Here is a 27,124-nt window from a genome sequence, read left to right on the forward strand (position 1 = left end):
ATCAGGCGAAGTTGCCGTCACTGTACGTAGGGTTTCGGCGAAGATATAAGATTAAGCGAAGTTATCCACAACTTCGCCTACCTTCTCAAGTTCGCCTGTATCAGCGAAGTTATCTACAACTTCGCCTCATTCCTAAGTTCGCTTACCTTAAGCGAAGTTAAGAATCAGCGAAGTTAATCAGCAGAGTTATCAGCGAAGTTCTTCAGCGAAGTTCTCTACAACTTCGCCTACTTCAAGCGAAGTTATCCGTAACTTCGCCTACAGTACTTAAAAAAAAAAAAAATTTTAACTTTTCAGGTTTCTTACTTTTCGGAAAAGATGTCGTCGATCAACATCTCGGAGTTAGTGAAGATGGAAGTTGAAGCAGGGTCGGCTACCAAGGCCCCAAGATTGCTGAAGGGAACCGATTTCGTTGCATGGAAGGATCGGTTCATACAGTACGTCAAATACCAGGATGCGAAGATGTGGGTATGCATCCAGGATGGTTATATTCCACCAATTATGGAGTATGAAGGTCGTGACCAAATCAAGAAGTATAGTAAAATGGAAGAAGAAGAGAAGAAGATGTATGAGGCTGAGAGCAAGGCTCATGCTGCTATTACCATGGCTCTTCCACAGGAGATCCTTCATACTTTTAGGAAGTACACTTCAGCAAGGGAGCTTTGGGAAGCCCTTGAGAGCAGATTTGAAGGAAATGTAGGAATCCGGGCTTCAAAAATAAAATTGCTCAAAACCCAGTTTTTAGTCTTCAAGTATTTGAAGAATGAATCTTTAGATGATATTATCACTCGATACTACCATCTGATGATTGAATTGAGCAACTATTCCATTTCCTACCGAGAAGAAGAAATAGTAGAGAAGCTTCTAGATGCTCTCCCACCAAAATGGGAGATGTACACTGTGCTGATGAGGGAAGGCAAGGACTTTCCCACATATGATCTTGAAACGGCAGTCAACAAGCTCAGAACCTTTGAGCTGAACATGACCAGAAAAGAAACACCTATGGATCAGGTTCAAGATCCAGGTATGTATGGAGCTAAAGTCAACACTAGCTCAGGGTCAAAGACTGAATCGGCTGCCTACTACACAAAGGGAGAGTCGGGCCCCAACTCATCACATGAGGGGCATGTGTCAGTTAACACCAATGGGGATGTTTGCTATGTAGCAGCTGGATCGAGTGGTTCTCAACCCCAGGTAAGCAAGAGTAGTTGCTCTCCAAGTTCTTCCAGCAACAACTACTCCAAGATGCCTATGAGTGTCAAGTCTGCTGAAGAGCAGTTTGGTCTCTATGCTTCTTTCATTGCTTCCTATGAGAACTACATTCAAGGGAAGATTGTTGATCCAGCTATGTTGGATGAAGATTACGATCAGATTGATGCTGACGATATGGAAGAAATGGATTTACAATGGCAGATGGCCATGATTGTGAGGAGGGTGAAAAGGTTTATGAATAAGACTGGAAGGAAGTTTGTCGGTGGTAAGCCGGGGTTTGACAAGGCAAAGGTGAGATGCTACAATTGTCAACAAAACGGTCACTTTGCAAAAGAATGCAGGAATGAGCGTGTGGAACGAAGTCAGGGTAGGTCTCCACAGCAAAGTGAGGGTAGAAAAGATTACAGTGCCATGATGTCTAGAGCAGATGGAGAATATAACTGGAACCTGCTTTCTAAAGAATCTTTCGAGCAGGCAAATTTGGCAAAGGTCGAAACAGAAGAAAATGAGAGGGCTGCCGGAGAAGAAAAGGCTCTTATGGCAGACGTTAATGACAAGCTCTCCGAGGTATGCTCTAAAACTACTTGTTCAAAATGTGAGAACTTGTCTGAGCAATTAGCAACTATTACCGATCAGTATGTTAAGTTGGATGCTGAATTTAAAACCTTAAAAGAAGATCATCACTTTACTAAATCAAGAGAAAATAATTATAAAATTAAAATAAAAGCTTGTGAAAAAGATGTTAAAAGTTTAAAAACTAAACTTGCTGAAAAAATTGAAGTGATTGATTTAAGTTATGAGGTTTTTGAAGAAAAGACCAAACTAATTGCTGAGAGAGAAAAACAGATTGCTGACCATCAGGTGAAAGTGGTGGAACTGAATCGAAAACTGGAGCAGTTCAGAAATTCCTCTGCTATTCTTGATCACCTTGTTAGTGATCAAAGTTCCTCTACCAAGAGAGGAGGAATCGGTTATCATGAGGTTCCACCACCGTACAATCACAATTACACTTTTAACCCTAGTGTTCAGAAATCTGTTGATGTTGAGGTTGCTCAGACAGTGCCGATTAAAGTAACTGTCAAAGAACCAAATGTTAGTAGAGGCGAAACAAGTTCGCCTGTTTCAAGTGTTGAAATTTCTGATCAAAGTCCAGTCTCGTCAGATTCGGATAAGTCATCCGAGTCTGGTAAGGCAAAAGAGGAGGTTGTGTTACCCAAGAGTGGAGAAAAAGATAAATCAAATAAAAAGAGTACTCCACTAAACCCGTACGTCCCACCATATGTGAGACGAACGGGCGGTAATATAGCCTCGACATCTAAAACACCGGTTGATAAAAAGGTTGAGCATAGGTGTTGCTTTAGATGTAATCAATTAGGACATCTTGTTGCAAATTGCCCTCTGAAGCAGCGATTCAGAGGTGTAAGGCCTACTAAAGCTGAGAATAGACCTAATTGTAATTATCATGCTCCTAAAAATGAAAACCACTTAAAATTCAAAAATGTGAATAATTCAGGTTTTCATAGAAACAAATCTCAGTTTTACACTTCTAATAACCAAACCACAAGCTATAATTCTTTCAATTCTCAAAGGTTTGGAAGGCCATACAATCAATCTTCAATGAGATATCCTAATGGGACTTACAGGAGTTACCGAGATACTAAGTTTTGGAAAGCCAAAGTTTGGGATGTATAGATCCAAGACCAATTGGTCTTGGGTCCCTAAATTCTAATCTTTTGCTTTGATGTGCAGGAACAGTTGAACAGGGCTGCCAATAATCTTTGGGTTGTGGATAGTGGCTGTTCCCGGCACATGACGGGTAACAAATATTTGTTACACGCTTTGAAACCTGTTCAAGGAGGGAGAGTAAGTTTTGCCGGAGAAAGTGGAGGCAATATTACTGGAAAGGGAACGGTGTCGAACGGAAAGATGACGTTGGAGAATGTCAACTTTGTAGAAGAATTGAAGCACAATCTGCTGAGTGTGTCGCAGATTTGTGATAAGGAGTACACCGTTCATTTTACAAAGAACGAGGCAATAGTGCTGAAACCGGGTTTTCAGATACCAGAGGAGTGGATTTTGATGAAGGCTCCTCGTGATAGGAATACGTACATTATGGATATGAGATCAACTGAAATGGCCACGGCAGAGTCATGCCTTTTGACAAAAGCGAGTGAAACAGAGTCCGAATTGTGGCATAGGAGAATGGGACACATTCATCTTCGGAAGATGAACCACATTGTCAAGAATGGGCTTGTGCTGGGCGTTCCCTTGAAAAATTTCAATTTTGAAGATAAATGTATAGCATGCAAGAACGGAAAGCAGCACAAGAAATCCCATCTCACCAAGAAAATAAATTCAATTGCCAGTACTCTAGAATTGCTTCACATGGATCTCTTCGGTCCCGTGTATGCAAAAAGTCTAGGAGGTACTTCATACTGCTTGGTGATCACTGATGACTACTCACGATACTCGTGGGTATATTTCCTGAAATCAAAAGATGAAACGGCTCAGATGGTGAAGAATTTGATTACCAAAGTTGAGAACGTTATGGATAAAAGGGTTAAGTTCATCAGAAGTGACAATGGAACAGAGTTCAAGAATTTTGAGATGGAGATCTTCTGTCTTCAGAGAGGGATTGAACACCAATACAGCGCTCCTTATACACCGCAACAGAATGGAGTGGCTGAAAGGAAGAACCGAACGTTAATTGAAGGAGCCAGAACTATGCTGGCTGATTCAAAGCTTCCTGTGGTGTTTTGGGCTGAAGCTGTTGCTACAGCCTGTTATGTTCTGAATAGAGTCTTAACTGTTAAAAGACTGGGTAAGACATGTTATGAGCTTATGCATGGAAGAAAGCCCAACTTGAGTGGTCTTGAACCATTCGGGTCCCCTTGTTCGATTTTGAAGACAAATTCTAAATTTGGTGAAGTAGCCGATGAAGGAATCTTAGTCGGTTATATTGTTGGGACTCCCAACAGACGTGTCTTCAATACATCGACCAGCAAGGTTGAGGTGGTGTGTAACACCGACATCACAAGTTACCAACCGCCAAAACCAAGCAACGGACCTGCTGAGTTTTTCGACTATGTTAAACTTTTTAAGTCTTTTAACATACCGTATTTGGATATTGCTGAAGAAGAAGAGAGAGTTGCTACGAAAATGATCCTTGATGAGGAAGAAAATCTATTGCAAAGACAGCTGATCGATAAATGTCAACCTTCCTCATCAAATGCTATCGATACCCCTGCTGCCTCGACTGAAGAAGAATTTTTCAATCCATTTCACTCTCAGCATGAAACAACCATTGACGAGCTCTCTTCTAACTTGGAAGACAATTTGCATGTCGGTTCTGTTCCGACCACGAGGATTCATAAAGATCACCCTTTGGAGAATGTGATTGGTGATGTGTCCTCCGGTGTACAAACAAGACGTAGCTTGAATGAGCACACCTGTGTTTACACAAGCATCAAGGAGACAGGGATAATCAACGAATGCTTGTACACCTGCTTTATCAGCCAGATTGAGCCGAAGAATTATCAAATGGCTTTAAAGGACAGCTCGTGGGTCGAAGCCATGCAAGAAGAGTTGGCTCAGTTCAAGAAAATGGAAGTATGGGATTTGGTTGAAAAAACGAAAAATGTGCATGCGATAGGCACAAAATGGGTGTTTAAATGCAAGAGAGATGAGAAAGGGATTATCATAAGAAACAAGGCGAGGCTAGTTGTGAAAGGATTTAATCAACAAGAGGGGATTGATTATAATGAAGTGTTCGCTCCTGTCGCAAGGTTGGAAGCCATTAGATTGTTTTTGGCGTTCGCTGCTTATAAGAAGATGAAGGTATTTCAGTTGGATGTGAAGAGTGCGTTTCTGAATGGGAAAGTTGATGAGGTAGTGTATGTTGAGCAACCTCCGGGTTTTCCTGACCCAGACTTTCCTGATCACGTGTACAAGTTGAGCAAGGCATTGTATGGACTACATCAGGCACCTCGTGCCTGGTATTCAACTTTATCAGATTACTTGCTTGAAAATGGGTTTGAAAGAGGGAAGATTGATAGTACATTGTTCGTTAAGAGAGAAGGAAACGACTTCCTGCTAGTGCAAGTCTACGAGGATGACATTATCTTTGCTGCATCTAAAGTCTCCATGTGTCAGGAGTTCGAGGACGTAATGAAGAAAAGGTTTGAAATGAGTGCTATGGGTGAACTAACTTTCTTTTTAGGATTGCAGGTTGATCAGAAGAAGGATGGGATGTTCATTCATCAGACCAAGTATGTCCATGATGTGCTCAAACGCTTCAAGATGGAGGACAGCACTCCATTCGACACTCCTATCTGCGTCAATCACAAATTGGGTGCTGAGTCAGACGGTGATGCAGATGTGGACCCAACTCAGTATCGGGCTATTATAGGTTCTTTAATGTACTTAACTGCTTCTAGGCCTAATATAATGTTTGTTGTTTGTCTTTGTGCTCGTTTTCAGGCAAACCCAAAGGAATCTCACATGAAGGGTGTGAAGAGGATCTTGCGGTATCTCAAGGGCAAACCGAAGCTGGGGTTGTGGTACCCGAGAGGAGGAGACTTGGAGCTAGTCGCTTACACAGATTCTGATTATGGAGGGTGCAATCAGAGTCGGAAGTCAACAACTGGAGGATGTCAGTTTCTTGGTGGCAGATTGGTGTCGTGGCAATGCAAGAAGCAGACTTCAGTCGCAATTTCAACCTGTGAGGCAGAATACATGGCAGCATCCAACTGCTGCTCCCAGGTTCTTTGGATTCAACAACAGTTGCGCGACTATGGTCTGAATTTCTTACTTACACCTATTTGCATTGATAACACAGCTGCTATCTCAGTAACTAACAATCCCGTGAAGCATAGTAAAACTAAACATATTGACATACGTCATCATTTTATACGGGATTGTGCTGAGAAGAAACTGATTGTGCTTGAAAAAGTGGATACGCTTGATAATTTCGCTGATCTTTATACTAAAGCGTTTGACAAAACGAGATTTCAAAACCTTATTGAGTTGAATGGGATGATCAATCCCGAGTAACCATGTTTTTCAAGTTATTATTAAAAAAAAAAAAAAAAAAACACTATCGCTTAAAAGTATGTCGGTTACCACAGTTTGAAGGACATGTCTTCGGATATGTTTTGGTCCTCATTTTCTACTTGTAGATTTTGAGGATAGCCATTAACCAGATGACTGAAAGTGACCGAGGCGGTTTATGATGTGTTTTCATTCTTTCGCTTAAAATTAGTCGATCATATTAATTAGTTAGAAGGACACATACTAGTATGTGGTCGGTCCAGCTGATCCATTGGATCTTCGGGATAGCCGTTTACCTGAAGACTTTGTTTTAGTCGGGGCGATTAATGTTAAAAATTTTTTTAGGGAAATGAAATTATTTTTCAAGTCTACTACTTCGTAAGAAGTACGTTTGCTATGTTAATCAGAAAATTGATCCAACCTTGGAAAATGATAGATATACTGATTCTGTGTGCTTAACTAGTGAAGTTATTAGGCTTAAAAGGCTTTAGGACAGTCATTGTATGTCATGGTAACTTTTTATGGTGCGTAAAAGTAGATGTGATACAAACTAAAACTACTTGATTTTACGTGGAAACTCCTTACGAGTTCTGCATGTCTTCATATATATCTTTCCGAATGATAGACAGAAAAGCGATTACCCAGTCATACACGAGCCTATATGTGTCCTGATTCCCGTGAAGATAGCGTTTCAAGAAACTGCAGTGATCCAGATTCGGGACTTGCAGTTGGTTACTACTCTGAAGTCTATGTAAAGTTTATCATAAAAAAAAAAAAAAAAAAAAAAAAAAAAAAAAAAAACTTATGAGTTATTGAAACATTTTAGAGTTCAACATATCAAGACTTCTCAATCTTAGAGTAAGAAAAAGAACGGGAACCAGATGAAGAGTACTTACAACTTAATCAGACACTATGGGTCGAAGTCAATTCGGGGTGACTTGGGGAAAGCCAAATACGCTTTGAGAATAGATAGGAGGCATCATAATCTCTGAGTTGTTGCCCACTTAAATTTTGAGCTTAATTGAACTTAACTCGTATCACAGAAACGATGAAAACCAATCTTAAGTTTTACCTGCCTACAACCTGTCTCTTTATGTCATAATACAGCTAAACACGGATCTATGTGACAGTCACATACTTAGTATGATTCCTGTTCGGATCTTTTCTAAAACGTAGCAGTCCCTATCCAGACTGAAATTTGATCCCTTATACTTAAATTGTTTAAAGTTTTCTTTTTCTGTAGTTGTATTTGTTTATAACGGGTTACTTGGACTTGATCGTGTCATTTAGTTCTTAAAGGAAAGTTTTATAACTTAATTGGAAAAATGTTAAAATTATAAGGTTAAATTTTGTAAATATAGGCGATGTTGTTGAACATGCGAAGTTGTGGATAACTTCGCCTAGGCGAAGTTAACCTTAACTTCGCCTGTATAACTTCGCCCCTATATAAGGATTTTCAAGAGTCAAACAGTTCATTATTCTCAACTCAGCGAACTTATCTCCGTTTTCACAGCGAACTTATACACAGATCAATTCTTGTTTTCTTTCTTCGATCTCAAACCGATTTAAAGGTTGGTTGGGTTATTACATCGTATTTTCCGTTCATTGATGTTAATCTAAGGTTGTTTCGACAACCGGGTAATAACCTCGGACGACCGATCCTTAAACCCGATTTCAAAACTTGTTTTACGTGTTCATGTACAACCTGGTCGTTTAGTTATCATTAATATCATGTGTTTGAGCCTCCTCAATCGTCAAAGTTAATCGAACTTGTGGAAGGAAGGCTGTGCTCATTGGTTTATTAAGACCAGGAAGCCTGCTGTTCCAGCCATGTTCAAGAAGAGTTATAACATCAAAGGCTATGCTGAGTCGAAGAAGGGAATTATCTGTTGGATATATGATGAACAGATAAAGTTGTTTGTGGTGAAGCGTTATGATGGTATTCAATACTTCAAAAGAACCCTGAGATCTCTCAATACGTTGCCGGAATGTGAGGTGAAGGATTTGGCCAGGTTGGGCCTGATAAATAGAAGTGACGACAACATGGCAAGAATGATTGGGAAGATCGTGTGGAAAGAAAGCATAAAAGAGAAGAAGTTTGAATTATTAAAGCCACAGAAGGGAAAGCTCGTGGAGGATACAGAAAGGGGAATGAGAGCAGATGGCAAGCCATGGATGGTGATGAAGTACAAACCGATCCGATGCATCAAGGAGGTTCCAATGAAGACTATGCCTCAAGATGTGTTGAAGAATCTAAAATGGTGGTACGTTGATTGCCAGACTGTTGAAGCCGTGATGGAAGACGAAGACGAACAAGAAGTGCTGAGGGTGTATGATCCGATGCATCTTGTTAACTTATCGAAAGCTGATCTGCAAGTGTTGAATGAAAAGAAAATATTCTATATTCCTGCTTGGAAGGATGAAGCAAGGAAATATCAGCGAGTAGTCACGGTATGTGTTAGAGAAGGAGTGCATGCGTGAAGATACAGGATTACAAGACAAGAGCTTAAAGATCAAGATATGAAGCTACTGCCAAGGGGGAGTCTGTTGGTGCATGAATGTCAGTAGTTCATAGTCTAGTGTCTGTAATCGAGTCTGTATTGTTATTTATGTTTTTGTTTAAAGCGAAGTTGTTAACAAGTTCGCCTAGGCGAACTTGTTGAACAAGCGAAGTTATGGACAACTTCGCCTGAACATGTCAGGCGAAGTTGTCGTGTATATAAATACAAGCTTACGGCTTGGTTTAGGTTAATCGTTCAATCAATTAGTTAGCAGTTTTGGTTATCGAGTTTGTTCGGTAACGTGAGTCTGTAATAGTGATATCATATCACGTGTTCGGTTATTAATATATAACGTGTTTCGTGTATTCGTGTGTTTGTGTTCTATACTCGTAACGATCTACGCAGGGATTCCGCACCTGAGTAGACCGTGATATCTCGTGCGATCCGTCCAGGGAACCTACAGCACTAATTTTGACGTCTTTTTACTAATCTCATGAAAATAACGTTAAAAGTGCCGTAAGGTTAATCAGGCATCATGTGATGGAATTGATAGCCGAAAGACAAGGGTACATGCACCAATCGGTCGATGTCCCGATGTGTCTTATGTCCAAGGCTTGATGCAAAACTAATATCGAGTCGGGGGTCTCACTGGAAGCAGCCTCTCTATTCCTAAGGGGTATAAGTAAGATTGTCTACATTTTACCCTCCTCAGACCCTACCATAGCTTTGCTATTGACGAGATTTACTGAGTACTATGATTATGTTTATTTTCATGACAAAAAGCATTCAGCAACCACAGTTTTAGATTATTACATATACAAGGATTTTACAATACATCATTTTTATTCAGTTGTCTTAAAATTTTATTAATCGAAGTGTCCGGTGGTTGATAGACTGTGATTTAGTTCAAACAATGAGACAGTTCAAACAATCACAGATGTTAAGATATACTGTCATAATGATTAATTTAACACCTTTTATCTTTTTAAGTTTTGTAATGTAGAGAACTACTATAAGAGAATGATGTAAGATGGAATATAATATATGTGAATGATAAATTCTTTTTGTATAACATTCGCTCTTATAAATCTTAAATTGCATATTGTATAAACATTCGCCCCTAGCTCTAACTTGCTAGCTAAGACGTTACCAAACTCAATTACAATACAATTAGAGCTACAGCCTTTTTAAAATGTAGTAAGCCCTAACGAGTAACTCAATTACAAAACATTTTCGTATCCATTAATTATGACTGCCACTACAAACTTTATGTTCAAATCAAATTCAATATTTCCCATGTTAATCCAGGGTCTGTCAAAATGTAGTAGATGAGAAACGAATATCGGATCACACAGAGAAGAAACAATACGAGAAGTATGAACGCCAAGATAACCCCAACAATATAAAACAAACCGCGGAAATTGTGAAGGATTAGAACTGTTAGGTTCACTATAACTTGAGAATCTTCAGGCAAAAAAGATGGGTCTTTCTTGAACCATTTCTTTTCCAATTTCAGTAGTTCCCCTTCTTCTCTTAGTTTTGATATTTCCCTTGATATATCAGGCACTAATGGTGATCCTTTAGGAAAGACCTAAAATTAAATGATGTATCATTAAATTAACTGGCTCTTTTAAAGTAGAGGAGCAAAAATAAATTTTTATGTTAACTACATAACATCAAGAAACACCATTTCCTATAACATGTTCTGGCCTTCACATAACTATATAATTGGTTGTTTGAGCAATATAAAAATTTAATTATTAAAGAGATGAATAGTGTGGAATACAATAATCCATTCAAAAGATTAGCAAAGAAAACTTACAAAGCCAAACCCATTAGTATTGGGTTCATAAGAGACCAAACGGTAAGCACTACCATATTTTGCCAGGAATAGCTTGATATATGGGAACTCATCCATAATAGCAACAACACCACCTTGCTTACTTCCTCCTGCTAACGCATCTGCGTATTCAGCTAGTGAGTTGTAGGGTAGAAGAGAAGGGTCCTTAAAGTTCGAGTTGTTAACAATAACTCCTTCAATAAAAGAACCAGCATGGTATCCTATGTCAATCCCCTTCTGAGTTAACTGGATTTGCTGAACCGTTAACATGGAACTCAAAGCAGCGTTATAGCATGTAACCATTATAAGGACTATGAATAGCCACACAATAACCAGAAGCCTTGACAAATTACTCGAAAACTCTGCTCCTGAAAACCAGATGATGAATGCTTTTAAAGAATTCATGTTAGGGTTATGGAGAATTGATCAAGTTTTTATTTGTTTTCATGATTAATCAAATTGGGGAGTTGTGGCAAATATTCCTCGTGTTTAATTCGTGTTCAAAGAATCAACTGCCAATTCACCTCTCGTGAATTAGTATAGAGCAGTTGCGCTCTTGAAGTTTATTTATCAAAGTCGTGATCGATAAGAGGGATACGAAGACATCGATCAAAGGCGTGATTGATATTTGGAGAAGCCGTGATCGAGAAGAAGATCGGCAATCAATAAACCGTTCAAGCGGGTCAATTAAAGGACAAATTAAACTTACCAAAAAGTAAAACACACGAAACGGATATTGAATAACTCTCAATATTATATATAGAAGAAACATAACTCAAAAATTCCAATTGCACATAACTTGTGTTTCTCTCTAGATGAACCATAATTCGGTTCCCACCTCATGTGTTTTATAACCATACCTCTATATAAACTAATCCTAACTTGCTAGCCTAGAAATTACTAATTATAACCACAAAGGAATTAGGAAACATAACCAACTATGGCCGATTTGTCAGTATTTGTCCCTCAAGTCACCGACTTACGAATTATTATAGTTTGGAGTTACCAACAAGAGAGAGAGAGAGAGAGAGAGAGAGAGAGAGAGATTACTGTGGCTAAAGGTAAGTGTAGAGAAAGAGAACCAGAGGACAGGTCCAACTACTTCTTGCCATGGTCCTTCGAACGCTGGGTTTGTAGGATATTCTATAAACCATATTGTTGCTCCGATTATTAAAAAAGAAAAAGTAGTTGCAATCCACATATGTGCATCCAACGGCTCCAAAAACCACCATATTTTTCTCAGATTCTGATCATATTTTGCTACCGTCCCAACTCCTAAGTCGGTGTAAGGAATTGTGAAATCAACATATAAGGATCTATTGGCAGTAATCGTGGTATCCCCTACAACCGCGTCGTAGTTCTGGATCACAAAGATCAAGTTATTCCTTTTCTCAAAAGTATATGGAATAATATTCATGTACCATATTATTATCAGCCTGGACCAACATATAATCATTTCCAGAACGCTAGCTAATCCAACATGCATAAGTTAATGAATCTTACCTGAAGATAGACCTCATATATAAGTTGATTGTATGTTTCTGAATTTGGTGTTCTATTGGCGGAAAATGGAACAAATACGTATGGTACTTCATATGATAACCCTTTAATTGCCGCATTGAACACGTCTATGCATGCAGAACCCTTTGGCAACCGTTGCATTGGTTTGAGGATCGTGTTCTATGGTTAAAAATTCTTCAAATCCAACGAGTATAGGAACACCAATTTTTAGCTTTTTGCTTGTTTGCAATATCCGACATCTTGGAGGGATCAGAGATCCCCCAGGCCAGATTATGCCTTCAAGACCATTTATAGAATATGGTTGTTGATGAGTTGGTTTAGTCTTTAGATCCACGGTGATGCCATCGTCTTTCGTCCAAAACCCGACTCTTTTCTCTCCATTCCCGATCACATTCACTATTTCCAATGGCTTAGCAACGGATTTCCTGCTTACAAAACGAAACTCGCCACTCAGCCCCTTGAATCTAACATTTTGCAAGTCTTTTAGAAATCTCATTCCACTTTCCGATGCTTGGATACTTGTGAAATTCATGGCTTTCATTTCGTTATCCTTCTTTCCGTCTTTAGAAGGTCTAATTTCGGCTCTTTCAACAACAGTTGCTACTGCAAAAGTTGAATCATATGCCAATAAGTTAAAGATATTTGGTTTGCTTAAGAAAGATTCTTTCCTCCATCTTCTTGAAAAGTTGCGAAGTTGAATTGACGATGGGATAACGTGTCTCAAGCCTAAAACTCCTTGAAATGATTCAAGAACTTCTTCATCTAATTCTGTAGGATCAAAGAAGTTCATAGTCTTATCTGTTACTATCCAAGCATATCCTTGGGTCATCAATCCCACTCTTTTTTGCATATACCAAAATACGAATTGATAAACTGTGAGAGGCATGAATGAAAAACACCCTTTCTTGAAAATCTGAGAGCTTACGAAGCTCGTCAACTATTTGATCATCAGTTGCTAATGAAGAAATTGCACTCTTATAAGATATATGAATTTTTTTGTCTTGGAAACAATCAATCATATATGGTATGCTTTCTCTCCCAAATTCACTGTCCTCATGAACAAGGATGACATCGGCCCATTTAAATGTTTCAGCAATCGCTGCTAGACCCTTCCACTGGATGGTCTCATCTTGTGCCGTTTGAAGCAAGTAATGATGTGCGGCTGAGTCCAATGACGGGCTTGCAGTTAATGAAATAACTGGAACTTTGGTTTTGTCTCCCAAAATGCTAAAGAACTTTCCTTGGAGCGGTGTTTCTGGTCCAATGATTGCTTGCACTTTAGTATTTTCGAGAAGATCAAATGCTGTAATGTGCAAATGAGCAAGCTCAGATACAAAGAAATGTGTAGAGTTCAGTTGCTATTAGGATGTATATATGCTTAAAAAATGGTCATGTGACATTAAATAATAATGATTAGTAGTTGTCAAAAAACCTACCACAAAATATAGTGTTTGGACGTGCTTACTATTCTTGAACCGTTACAATGTGTCTAGTGTTACATATCAAATTTCAATTATCTATGGGAAATAAACATGAATAAATGTGACTAAGTAAGTTGACACTACCAAGTGATAATTAGCGTTGTTGCAGCTAATATCAAACAAATTATTCAGATAAAAGCATGTTACCTAAACAAAAAAACTAGCATTTTGTTAGTAGTAGGGGTTTGTAGAAAAGCAAAGTGTTTCTAGGCATGGGCATTGGAAAACTAATTAAATATATGTAGTTGGCCTGCTATCTCAAGCACGGACTTGAACCCTCACCATTTGAATATCCAACACCTTACTAGGCCAAAGTACCTTTGGTATTCAATGTTGGCCCAAACTGGATCTTTGATTATGAATTGATATAGAAACAAAATGAACAAGATGATATGAACAGTAATCTTTATTGAATAACTTGAACTTGGATTGAATGATTTAAACGTACAATTGTTGGCCCTATTTATAGATTACATAGACCAATCATAACTTGACATGTGTACATGGAAGTTACAATCTTCCAATTTGACACATCTAGACCCTGGAATTTACATACATGTTTAAGTATGACTTAAACATACTTATAACTAATTACACCACGACCCCTACACATGGATTCAACAAATTATAAGCCAACATTCAATTCCTGAATTATATTCCTTTCGTAAAGATTTTATTAACACTACTTATATTTTTAATTAAGATATAATCATTTACGTTTTACCGTGTAAGTTGATTTTCAATTTCACTTTGCAATGTTTTTTAGGCATCAGTTTAGCAGAACGAAATTTTCAGTTACTAAAATAGTCTATGCAAAGAGTCTCATTTGTGGATTGTAGGTGTCTGATAATGGTAGTAATGGGTTGGAGGATCGTATGTTCTTTTTCCTAATCATGTGCCAAATAAGTAGTGAACGGGTTGATTGGAGATGACTAGATTAGCCATCTTCCTCCCTTAGCTTAATATGAAAACCTACATTTGATATGGAGGGATTGAACTCCATATTTTTATTTTTGCCAAACTTAAGATAGAATGAAAACTATTTGAAATGCCATAGAGTGTAACTTGAAAATGAGTGAAACCCTCCTCCGATTGTGGTCCGGAATTATGATAACACACGGGCGCCAATACGCATAACCCCGTCCATGCAAACAATTGCAATAATACACCGGATCACAGATGCTTTTTGCATACGAGGGTGTTGCCTTGTATTGATTTCTATACAAAGATGTTAACACGACACTACCTTAACTTAGTCGCAACATTGTTCTAAATCTTCTAGGTGATTTAGAAATGTAAAACTTATCAAGTTGTTGGAGATATCACTAAACAATGTACGCTCACATAAATAAAGGATGACGCAACGTGCATGTTGTCTTAACTCATGCACAGTTGGGTTTTGAGACATAGCCGAGTTTATTTTTCAAGAATAGTTGACTTAATCGAGTTACCCCTTAAGTCACTAGATGAATCTAGAATGACAATACCTAACAGATTTTGTACCATTTTTCTTCGTTCATCACAATTGTTTGTTGCCTCTACCCCAGAAACTAACGGAATCCCCACACGTACAACCCATAGTATATTAACATCTTGTATATTCATAATGACCACACTATGAGTTTTCCTAAAGTGAAAATATGGAGTTTAATCTTTCCATCTCATATGGAATGTTACATTCATTTTCAAGTTACAACTCTATGACATAAAAAAATAAAAATATGGAGTTCAATCCCTCCATCTTAAATGAAGGTTTTCATGTTAAGTATTGTTGTGTGCCTTCATCCACGTCCGTATTTGCAATCTAATTTACTAAATCATGATCCCATGTTTTCATTAGCAACTAGGGTTGAAGTCAAGTAGTTGGTTCTTTCTCCTAATTTTTAGAATAGTGGCCACGTAATTCTAGTTAGTTCGGTTATTTGTTTAAGCCTATAAAAAGGCAAGCTTGTTTAATGTTTAGGCATGAATGAAAATTATTAATTTGATCTAAGTTTCTCTCTAAATTTCTAATCTGGCTTCCCGTCTAATTTCTTTGGCCAACAATTAATTGTTGGAACCACATCAGTGGTATCAGAGCTGCCGTGATCCCTCTATGGACGCTAAAAAATGGAACGAGTCGTTGGCTCGAATCGAGTCAATAATTGCGGAGATGATCAATCTTCTAAAAATGGAGTCCCAAAGATGGGCAACCTACAGCCATACCGCTTCCGCCGCGACACCACCACTTGCCTCACTACCACCGAAACAAGCTTCTGCCACTGCACACCTATCATGTCACTCGCTTCCGCCGCAACACCACCAGCCGTGTCACCCGTTCCCACCACACCACCACAATCACCAGCCCTGAAAACTACCACCCCACCTGCCTTCAACACCGCACCTATAGCCATGTCACCCGCTTCCGCCACACCACAACAAGCTGAAGTCGAACCGTCACCAGAATCCCAACCAACAAATTCCACACAACCTTCAGCTTTTGCAGCGGTTCCAACGTCACCGACAGGTTCCAGAATCCAACGTTATCATCAACCAAGCTCACACTCCCCACCCAAGACGCAAGAACCAGAAGCCAAAAAAGTTCCATTGTTAGGATTCCAAGGTTACCATGTTCCCACATGTGCATGGAATTTGGGAAACTCTCGTGAACAAGTACAAGCTGCTGAGGTTTTGTTTGGTGCCATTGCCAAGGAAAAGTTTGGTAGTCAAGATGGGAGAAGTTTAATGGCTAGGATTGGGCTTCTTGTTGGAGTTGAACCAAAGTCAAGTCCAGTTAATAAGTGGCGACCACCGTGGTGTGTTATTAAAATTTGTTCAGATGTTTCCCCTGGAAGAACCGAGTGGCGCCCACCATGGTGTGCCGCGAAGACCTGCCCAAATTTTATCCTTGAGGACAAGGATGGTTTAACCGGGCGGGATTGTTGTGTGCCTTCATCCACGTCCGTATCTGCAATCTAATTTACTAAATCATGATCCCATGTTTTCATTAGCAACTAGAGTTGAAGGCAAGTAGTTGGTTCTTTCTCCTAATTTTTAGAATAGTGGCCATGTAATTCTAGTTAGTTCGGTTATTTGTTTAAGCCTATAAAAAGGCAAGCTTGTTTAATGTTTAGGCATGAATGAAAATTATTAATTTGATCTAAGTTTCTCTCTAAACTTCTAATCTGGCTTCCGGTCTAATTTCTTTGCCCAACGATTAATTGTTGGAACCACATCAGTTAAGTTGCCATATGGCGGAAGCAAGAAACTTAGATTCAACCATCTCATATTGTGGAGCCAATCATCTCCGATTAACCCGTCACTGCTGATTTGACACATGACTAGAAAAAGAGAACATCAGTTCCTCCATCATTCCTCCCTCTCAAATGAAGGAACACATAAAACCCATTACTTACTCTTATCATGTACCTACAACCCATTTTATTTTCACAAAACCTCCTACTTTGGGAAAAAAACCTCATTAATTTGTAATAGTTAGAATACAACCTTGACCAGATATTAGATTATAATCCATTTCCCTAAGAACATTAATACTTCTTGACTTTGTTGTGCAGTTGTGTCAACTTTTTATTTAATTTCCCTAGGAGCATTAATACTTGTTGACTTTGCTCTGGAGTTGTGTTAACTTTTTATCTAAACAGATAATCTATCTATACTATTAAACTACAATAATTTTTTCATGTCATTTAATTAGAAGTTAAATAACCATTTATAGAATTACTAACAACGTTAAAAATATAACTTTAAATGTTATATTAAATAAAGCTTTTATATATTTATGAATTATATAATTTTATCTATCATTTTTTATATCTTATGAATCAATTAAGTATATATGTTATTACGTATATTTTTTTTAAATTGAACTTTTGTGTTGTACTTTTTAACCACTCGTGTATTACACGGGCTATATCTGATAGTTTAATATTTTAGGAACATTTTTCTTAACGGCATTTATTAATAAAAAGGCACTTTGTGCAAGAGGGCTAGCTGAGGAACAATTACACATTTACATGATTGGAGCAAGCAAGACTTCTACTGGAAACCCGGGAGATTGAAAAATAAGCTTAATCCATCTTCTCATCTTTATGCGAGGTAATGAAATATTCCATGAATATTTGAGAACTATATAATATAAGAAATAAGTGTAAGAGAACAAACCATCTGATATAGCACGTAAAGCATTTCCTTTCGAATCTCTTGTGTGCAACACTAACCTCGTCTTGTACTCGTCGTGTAAAGAGTAAAAATCTGAAATTGCCATGCGAATGCTGCTATGAACCATCTGTCCAAACAATGATGTCATATCAAGAATGACCCCTATAGGTATCTCATGCTTACTGCTAGAACTCATATTGACTACTGGTGATGGATTTGAAAACCCGTGTAATTGATAGGGTATGTTAATGAGCATTACAAATAAAAAATATATATGTTTTCTGTAACTCATAAGCTCCATTCTATGAAAATGTTTTGCTCGATCTGTAGCTTAATTACCTCCTATTAAAGTCAATCTAAAAAAAGTCAACTAGTCATGTTAACAACTCGGACGTGAATAACAGGACCGCTCAATTACAAAGCTTTGACTTTTATAACGTGAATCTATTATTATAAGAAAGTAGATCACGTACAATTAGCTTGACTTAATCACACCAATCAAATAACATTGAGTAGATTATGGTTTTGGTCCTTGTGCTTTGATCCCTAGTGCTATGTATTTGATCCCTAGTGCTATGTATCTCTCAATTAGGCTGAGGGGTGTGGGGGGCGCGAGAGGGGGCGCGAGTGGGGGCGCCAGCCAATAATATTGTGACGTGTGGCAGAGAGAGAAACTTGATAAGATGGGTGTTGGTTGTGGTGCTCGCGCCCCGGGACCTGGTGTGGAGGGGCGCGAGAGGGGGCGCGAACGGTTTATTTTAACATTCCCAAGCGAGTTAAAAAGGTGTAAACACAAATATTATTGTTCAAACCCACCCAGGGTGTCCAGGTTCATCCTCCCAACAAAGTTAATATATTAATCACCATTCCACTAAACCAACTAACCCATTGTCTTGTTTGTCTTCCTCATTCTTCCTTCCAACCTGCATCAATGGCGGCCATGACCCATCTTTCAATCAAAACCCAATTTCATCCCAAGACCCACAAAACCCATTTCAATTTCAAACCCAATTTCTCAAATTCGACCACTTTAATCTCATTCAAACAAAACCCAGGTGAGCTGCTGATAACCAACTCAACCCCACTCTATCTCAATCTATTCTACACTTTCTTTCTTTCTTTCATAGATAGATACACACATATATATATATATATATATATGTATCTATCTCTCTGTACACACATATATATGTATCTATCTCTGAAAATTTTTTTTTTTTAATAAACAAAGAGCCCAACGGCTCTATTTACGCATTCCCAGACCTCTTTCACGCTCCCCCCAGCCGCTACTGGCCTTGCGCCTGCCTCTTTTTCCGCGCTCGCGCCCCTCTCGCGCCTCGGTGGTGTGGTGCTCGCGCCCCGGGGCGCGAGCGGATGGGCTCAGGCGCCCCCTGTCGCGCTCCACACCCCTCAGCCTTAGGGCCTTATGTTTCTTTTTTTTTTCTTCAATGATTAATTCATCTACCTATCTACCTATTCTAATAAAGTATAATAATTGTGACACGTGTCAGTTTGTGGTTAATCCTTACAATTTTTTTCCCTCCAAAACTAATATATGTCATAGATTAATAATTATTCATTTTTTTAGACTACATTTATATTAGTACTTGGTGAAATCCAAAAATTAATAACAAACCATGTTTATTAAATATTAATAAGAATATAATTTTAAATGTTATCATTAACATATTATACTATGTATATTGTTGAAGATTGTAAATTAAAAAAAAACACTAATATACTTTCAATTTACAAAGTAATTTTTTAATCATTAAATCTACCTATTCTAATAAAGTATAATAATTGTGACACGTGTCAATTTGTGGTTAATCCTTACAATTTTTTTCCCTCCAAAACTAATATATGTCATAGATTAATAATTATTCATTTTTTTAGACTACATTTATATTAATACTTGGTGAAATCCAAAAATTAATAACAAACCATGTTTATTAAATATTAATAAGAATATAATTTTAAATGTTATCATTAACATATTATACTATGTATATTGTTGAAGATTGTAAATTAAAAAAAAAACACTAATATACTTTCAATTTACAAAGTAATTTTTTAATCATTAAATCTACCTATTCTAATAAAGTATAATAATTGTGACACGTGTCAGTTTGTGGTTAATCCTTACAATTTTTTTCCCTCCAAAACTAATATATGTCATATATTAATAATTATTCATTATTTTTAGACTACATTTATATTAATACTTGGTGAAATCCAAAAATTAATAACAAACCATGTTTATTAGATATTAATAAGAATATAATTTTAAATGTTATCATTAACATATTATACTATGTATATTGTTGAAGATTGTAAATTAAAAAAAAAAACACTAATATACTTTCAATTTACAAAGTAATTTTTTAATCATTAAATCTACCTATTCTAATAAAGTATAATAATTGTGACACGTGTCAGTTTGTGGTTAATCCTCACAATTTTTTTCCCTCCAAAACTAATATATGGCATTGATTAATAATTATTCACTTTCTTTTTAGACTCCATTTATATTAATACTTGGTGAAATCCAAAAATTTATTGTTTTAGACAAAAATCTGCTAAGGATCAAGTATCCAAATCTGTTATGTGAGTTAAGGTGCTAACTCATTAATGACAAGTGCGTAATTGTAATATTGGTGAACACAAAGGTTTAATTACGAGGGAAAAAGCCCTTAACCAAGATAGTCTTACTTCGGTCAAAACTTATCAAGGTAATCTTTGGTAAAATAACTCTGATCAAGGATTAGTAAGATAATCTTTGGTCGGATTACTTTAGTCAATGATCAACAAGGTAACCTTTGGTCGATGAGTATATGATTATCGTGATCTCCGGCACAAAAAACCCTCGGACGGTGAAAACTATCACCGTCGATTATATTGATGGTAAAAGGTATTACAATCGTTATGGAGTATATGATCGAGATTACAATAATAAGCTAGTGAGTAGAGAGAATGTTTGTTTCTGCTCTAGTATGTGTGTATACAATGTGTTGGGTGTCGTTTCCTAGCTGATTATACCTCTATTTATACATAAAAGACAATAACTCAATGGAGTTATTAATATTAAAGACTATTAACTAATTTTCCTAAAAATCTGTCATGTCTTCAATACAAACGTAACAACCACTTTGACCACGTGCTCCATTACTCAGACTGCGAAAAAGGGGGTAGACCAGGTCTTGGAGCCGTTATACTTGATAAATATTAGCCTTCATATAAGATATAATCGTTAACAGCACCGAATACCGAGGATCCATGATCCTGACATAGCTCTGGAATTCTTAATAAGGACAACTGATCCAGACACGTCAATATCTTCTTGACATTAGTAAATAATAAGTACTGTAGATCCTTGATACTGACGGGATCTGAAAAACAGGCTAAGGATAACTGATCCAAAACATATGCCAGGATAACATATCCACAGTGTCAAATTTCTGTGCACTAACATTTATAACAAACATTGTTTATTAAATATTGAAAAGAATATAATTTTAAATGTTATCATTAACATATTATACTATGTATTGTTAGGCCACGATTTTTATACTGATGATCCTTTATCCTTGACTGTCTTATGGATAGTTTATCCTTGAGATGTACATCAGGATATAAAGGATCGACGATCCTCGGTATTGTTTGTTTACTAATGATTGCGTTTAGTATGGTGATGTGTTAGACATGTATATCAACTGTAAGACGAACTTGCATCAATTATCCTCACAAGACAACTTTTAGCTGGAGCATGGATCCAGGATCCTAATTCAACATAGCTGATTCTGGACGAACTCTCTAGAAGATTGACGTTTAAATAATAACAACGGTATCTAGACCTGGTCTACCGCTTTGTTCGCTAGTGGATGACTATCAGCACGTGGTCAAAAAGCACGTTGGTGAAGAATGGGAGACTAGCGGATTTATAGGGCAAAGTTGTTAAGTTTGTTAATTACCTTTTCCTTATATATATTTGAGTATGATCGAGCTAGAAACACACATGTATCTACACACACACACACTATATCAGAACTAAACACTCTCTCTATTTCCTTGTAATCTCGATCGTATACTCCACCAACACTTGTAATCACTCTTTGTTAATAAATAAACTCGATGGTGATAGTTTTCACCGTCCGGGGGTTTTTTGTGCCGGAGACCAAGATAACCATATACTCATCGACCAAAGGTTACCTTGTTGATCATTGACTAAAGTACTTCGACCAAAGATTATACTATTAATCATTGACCGGAGCTATTTTATCAATGATTACCTCGATAAGTTTTGACCGAAGTAAGACTATTTTGGTTAAGGGCTTTTTCCCTCGTAATTATATCACAGTGTTTATCTCTATTTCGTTCATATAATCGCTGAATTCATCAAGATTTCATATATACATTCGCTGTTATCATTTTAGCACTAAACCTCACATAACATATTTGGATACATTATCCTTAGCAGATTTTTGTCCAAAACAATTTGGCGCCCACCGTGGGGCAATTGGTGCTATAATCCATATTATTCTTATCATTCTCAACTTTTTCATACCCATATCACCATCAATGGCCTCTCAATCATCCTCTGCTTCATCAACCATGCCGGCTACGGTCCCTCTCTCATCGAGGACTTTGCCACCGCTGCCTCCGCCAATCACAGGAGCACCAAGGGCTGCTGCTGCTGGATGCAAGACGCAACTACCAGTCTTCCAGAGCTCGAAAACTGTCGTTGTTGTCCCGGTGGTTAGTACTAATAGTGATGTTTCATCTATGTTTTCGCAGGTTAAAGCATACATGGAGCAGCAGAACAAGACTAATCAGAAGATCCTACGTGAGATAGAGTATCTCAAGAAGAACAAGAGGCCAGCATAGGATCTCACCCCGTTGATGCCCAGGATGTTGGATTTCAGCAGTCCAGAATCCATGGCACAGTTCTCGCAAGGATCATCAATCCTCCAACCAGGGTCCATGGGTCAACAGGCTCGGGGATCCTCAGTGTTTCAGCCAGGATCCTCTATCCTTCATCAAGGGTTCATGGGTCGCCAGGCTCAAGGATCCTTACTCTTTCAGCCAGGATCCTCTACTCATCAACAGAGGCCCGTGGGTCAACAAGCTCAAGGGTTCTCGTTAGATCAACCAATGTCATCTAACTTCCATCAAGGATCCATGGGTCAGCAAAGCCAAGGATCCTCATATTATCGACAAGAGTCAACCTTCTTTCCGTCGGGATCTACTGGAACGTATCCTCAGCAAGGATCTTTCTTTCAGAATCAAGGATCCTCAGGCGTCCAACATCAACGATCCTCCGAAGTCCATGAAGGAGATAAATCCCCATGCAGACCATAGCTTCTGGAGGACCTACTCCGATTGCTGACTCCTCTTATCCCAAATACTCGTCTGGGATACCAAACTCCACCCAGCAGAGAGGTAACTGGTACGATCCTATATCTTTAGATACTAACCATGTTCCCATGCAGGATTCAGGTATCAACCAGGCCATGGCCAGAGAATTACAGAAGCTAAAGGATATGATATCCAGTGTCCCGGGAGTGACACGTCCAATCCCTGAAATACTGGAGGGGAGTCACAAATTATCCAGATTCGCTCCGCCCATATGTGATGCTGAAATTCCAAAGCGGTTTCAAACTCCCAACATGAAGACGTATGATGGGAGCACCGATCCTGAGGAACATGTTGCCCAATATCGGGAGAGAATGGAAATCAATCCTGTACCTGAGAAACTCAAAGAGGCTTGCCTTTGTAAAGGATTTGGAGCCACATTAACGGGAGCTGCACTAAAATGGCTGCTAAGTCTTCCCCCTTTCTCGGTTACATCTTTATCTCATTTAGTTAATTTGTTTAACACTCAATTTTCCTGTAGTCTGAAATTTGAGAGGTTGACCAGTGATTTGTATCGTGTTATCCAAACCAGTGATGAATCCCTTAGGGATTTCGTTACGAGGTTCGGAAAGGAAGCTCTAGAAATCCCAAGCCTTGATATGACTACTGCTGTTGAAGCATTCAAGATGGGAATTCAAAAGAGCTCCCCTTTTTATGATGATTTAGTGATGACTCCATGCAGGACATTAGATGAAGTCAGAAGCAGAGCATTGAGATACATCCGCATAGAAGAAGATAAAAAGATCCAGGATCATCTCGGTGGACAGACGAAACAAGAAACTCCTGAGAAGAATAAAGGATCCTGGAATAGGAACAACAATGCAAAGCCGTATGCCAAGTTCAACAATCAGAACTTACGGGTAGTTGAAGAAGGAGAAGACAGCGAAGACTATCCTTTCATCTCTGACTATTGTTTCTCTGTAGATACTCATGGCTTGATTTGTGCCATGAAGGATTTGGGAGAAAAAGCAAGGTGGCCCCGAAAGAATGAAAAGGTTGTCGGCTTCAAGGACAAGTCTAAGTGGTGCGCTTTCCATGAAGATTTTAGCCACGCAACAGACGAGTGCATCGCCTTAAGGAAAGAAATTGGGTACCTTCTGAGCAAAGGTCACTTTAAAGAACTCTTGGGAAGAAAGAAATCCAAGATCCAGGATCCTGAAGATCTTCACAGAAAGCGACACCACCGCCACCAGATGCTCATGTGATCAACTTCGTCTCCAGAAACTATGATCTATTTAAAGATTCGTGTACCATCAAAGAGAATTACGTAGAGAAGTTCGAGTTGGATGATGAAAGAAGACCGCACATCCTCACTACTCGAGTGACTGATCAGAGAATCTTTTTCAAATCAAGGATCCAGGATCTTCAGCAGGACAAGCTGGATACGCATGCAGTCAGTTTCATCTCTGGAGGATCAGACATATGTGGAACTTCTTTCTCCGCAGCAAAAAGACTTGCCAAGGAGATCAAGATGGATAACGGGGATCATCTGATAGTGTCAACAACATTAACAACAGACAAAAGAATCTTCTTCGATGAGGACGACAAGCTGAACATCCAGGATCCTCATCACGACAGTTTGATTATTACTTTATTTATCTCTAACCATTATGTGCGCAGGATCCTAGTGGACGGTGGCAGCTCAGTCAACATTATCCAACATGATGTCCTGAAAAAGATGAACATCCCGGATTCAGAAATCGTTCCTAGAACGTCAGTGCTGGTCGGCTTCAGTGGCGAAGCTAAAAAGACATTGGGGGACATCAACTTGCCAATCTATATCGAAGGGTTAAATTCATATCAAAAATTTTGCGTTATAGATAACCTCTCCTGTTGAAATGTTATTTTAGGTAGGCCCTGGCTCCATGGAATGAAAGCAGTAGCCTCAACATATCACCAATGTATCAAGCTACCTACCCCTTGGGGAGTCGTGAAGATAGTGGGTGATCAAGCGGAGGCCAGAAACTACTATTCATCATCAATGAAGCCAACAGACAAGCCAACCATAGCGTAGCAATTAAAGCAACATCCTAGGAACGTGCTGGAGGCTCGGGAGAAAGATCTTAGAGAAGTATTACTGGACCCCGAAGATTCAGAAATAAAGGTGTTCCTAGGATCCAATATCCCCAGTAAGATCGAGTAGGATATAGTATCCTTCTTATCGCGAAGAAGATCCACTTTTGCTTTCAAGCACTCAGTTATGACAGGTATTTCAAAAGAGGTAATCACTCATAAACTCGGCCTTGATTTATCTGTAAAACCCGTCCATCAGAAGCGAAGGAAGTTCGCTCCTGAGAGGAACAAGATCATACAAGAAGAAGTTGAAAAACTTCTTAAGACCGATATGATCAGAGAGGTTCAATATCCTCGATGGCTAGCTAATGTGGTCGTTGTTTCAAAAAAGAATGGAAAGTGGAGGGTGTGTGTCGATTTTACCGATTTAAACAAGGCATGCCCCAAAGATCCTTTCCCATTACCACATATAGATGCCATGGTGGATGCAACGGCTGGACATGAAATGCTTACCTTTATGGATGCTTCCTCTGGATTCCAACAAATTCAGATGGAACCATCTGATCAAGAAGATACAACATTCATGACTCCAACCAGCATATATTGTTATACTGCTATGCCATTTGGACTAAGAAATGCAGGGGCAACATACAAAGATTAGTCAACATGATGTTCAAGGATCAGTTGGGTAAGACTATGGAAGTCTACATAGATGACATGGTAGTGAAGTCAAAGAAAGCTGAGGATCATCTTAGAGACCTCGAGGAAGCATTCAATATCCTTGACCACTATAACATGAAACTAAATCCGTCCAAATGCCACTTCGGTGTTAAGGCTGGAAAGTTTCTGGGATATATGGTCACAAAGAGAGGAATTGAAGCAAGTCCGGAGCAAATCGAAGCCATTGTCAATCTTAAATCTCCTGCAAATGCCAAAGACGTCCAAAGACTCACCGGAAGAATAGCGGCCTTGAATAGATGATCCTCCGAGAAGTGCAAAGACTTCTATGATATTCTTAGAAAGAACAAGAAATTCGAGTGGACTGCAAAGCATGAAGCTGCACTTACAGCACTGAAGGATTACTTATCCTCAGCTCCAGCCTTAATGAAGCCTGTGGATGGAGAATCCTTGTATTTATATCTTGCAGTCTCAGGAAATGCAATGAGTGCAGTCTTGGTAAAGGATCATGAAGGTGAACAAAATCCTGTATACTATGTAAGTAAAAGTCTTCTAGATGCGGAGTCCAGGTATTCTCATTTAGAAAAACTAATTCTTGCACTTATTATGGCTTCCACTAAATTAAGACACTATTTTGAAACTCATCCTATTATCTTGAGAACTAACTATCCTGTAAAGAATGTTCTTAGAAAACCAGAGTTGTTAGGTAGAATGGCTAAGTGGGCTGTAAAATTGAGTGCATATGATATCCAATATGAGCCGAGAACAGCAATCAAGTCTCAAGCGCTAGCGGACTTTGTGGCTGATTTCACTAGTAATCTACAAAAAGAGGCTGACTTGGAAGTCCAACAACTAGAAAAGACCAAGGATCCTTGGATACTCTTTACAGATGGAGCATCTAACTTAAGGGGAACAGGATTAGGGATCCTACTGAAATCGCCACAGGAGGACATATTACCCCAATCCATAGCTTGTGAGTTCCAGACAACCAACAATGAAACAAAATACGAGGCTTTAATCACAGGTTTGCAATTAGCCAAAATCATGAGGATCAGGTATCTTCAAGTTTATGTAGATTCTTTATTGATAACTAACCACTTTAACGGCTTGTATGCTGTTAAATATGAAAAACTAATGAAATATTTAGATATTGTGAAGGAATTGTCAAAATCCTTCGAAATATTTAGTATAACACAGGTACCGAGGGAAGAAAACGTTGGGGCAGATGCCTTAGCAAACTTAGCATTATCTCTGAAGAT

At 38.4% G+C, this 27,124-nt stretch overlaps 1 protein-coding gene and 1 pseudogene across 1 annotated transcript in view; both read right to left on the reverse strand.

Moving 5' to 3' along the window:
* The window catches only part of LOC143535840 (uncharacterized), a 209,308-nt gene that overhangs the window by 66,818 nt on the left and 115,366 nt on the right, over window positions 1-27,124 (reverse strand). The gene's annotated exons all lie outside the window — the stretch shown is intronic.
* Window positions 9,991-18,134, reverse strand: LOC143535799 (glutamate receptor 1.2-like; annotated as a pseudogene).

The sequence above is a fragment of the Bidens hawaiensis genome, unplaced genomic scaffold (assembly GCF_021521415.1).
Source record: "Bidens hawaiensis isolate Kalapana, Puna unplaced genomic scaffold, B.hawaiensis_p1.1 tig00010636_1, whole genome shotgun sequence".
NCBI lineage: Eukaryota > Viridiplantae > Streptophyta > Magnoliopsida > Asterales > Asteraceae > Bidens > Bidens hawaiensis.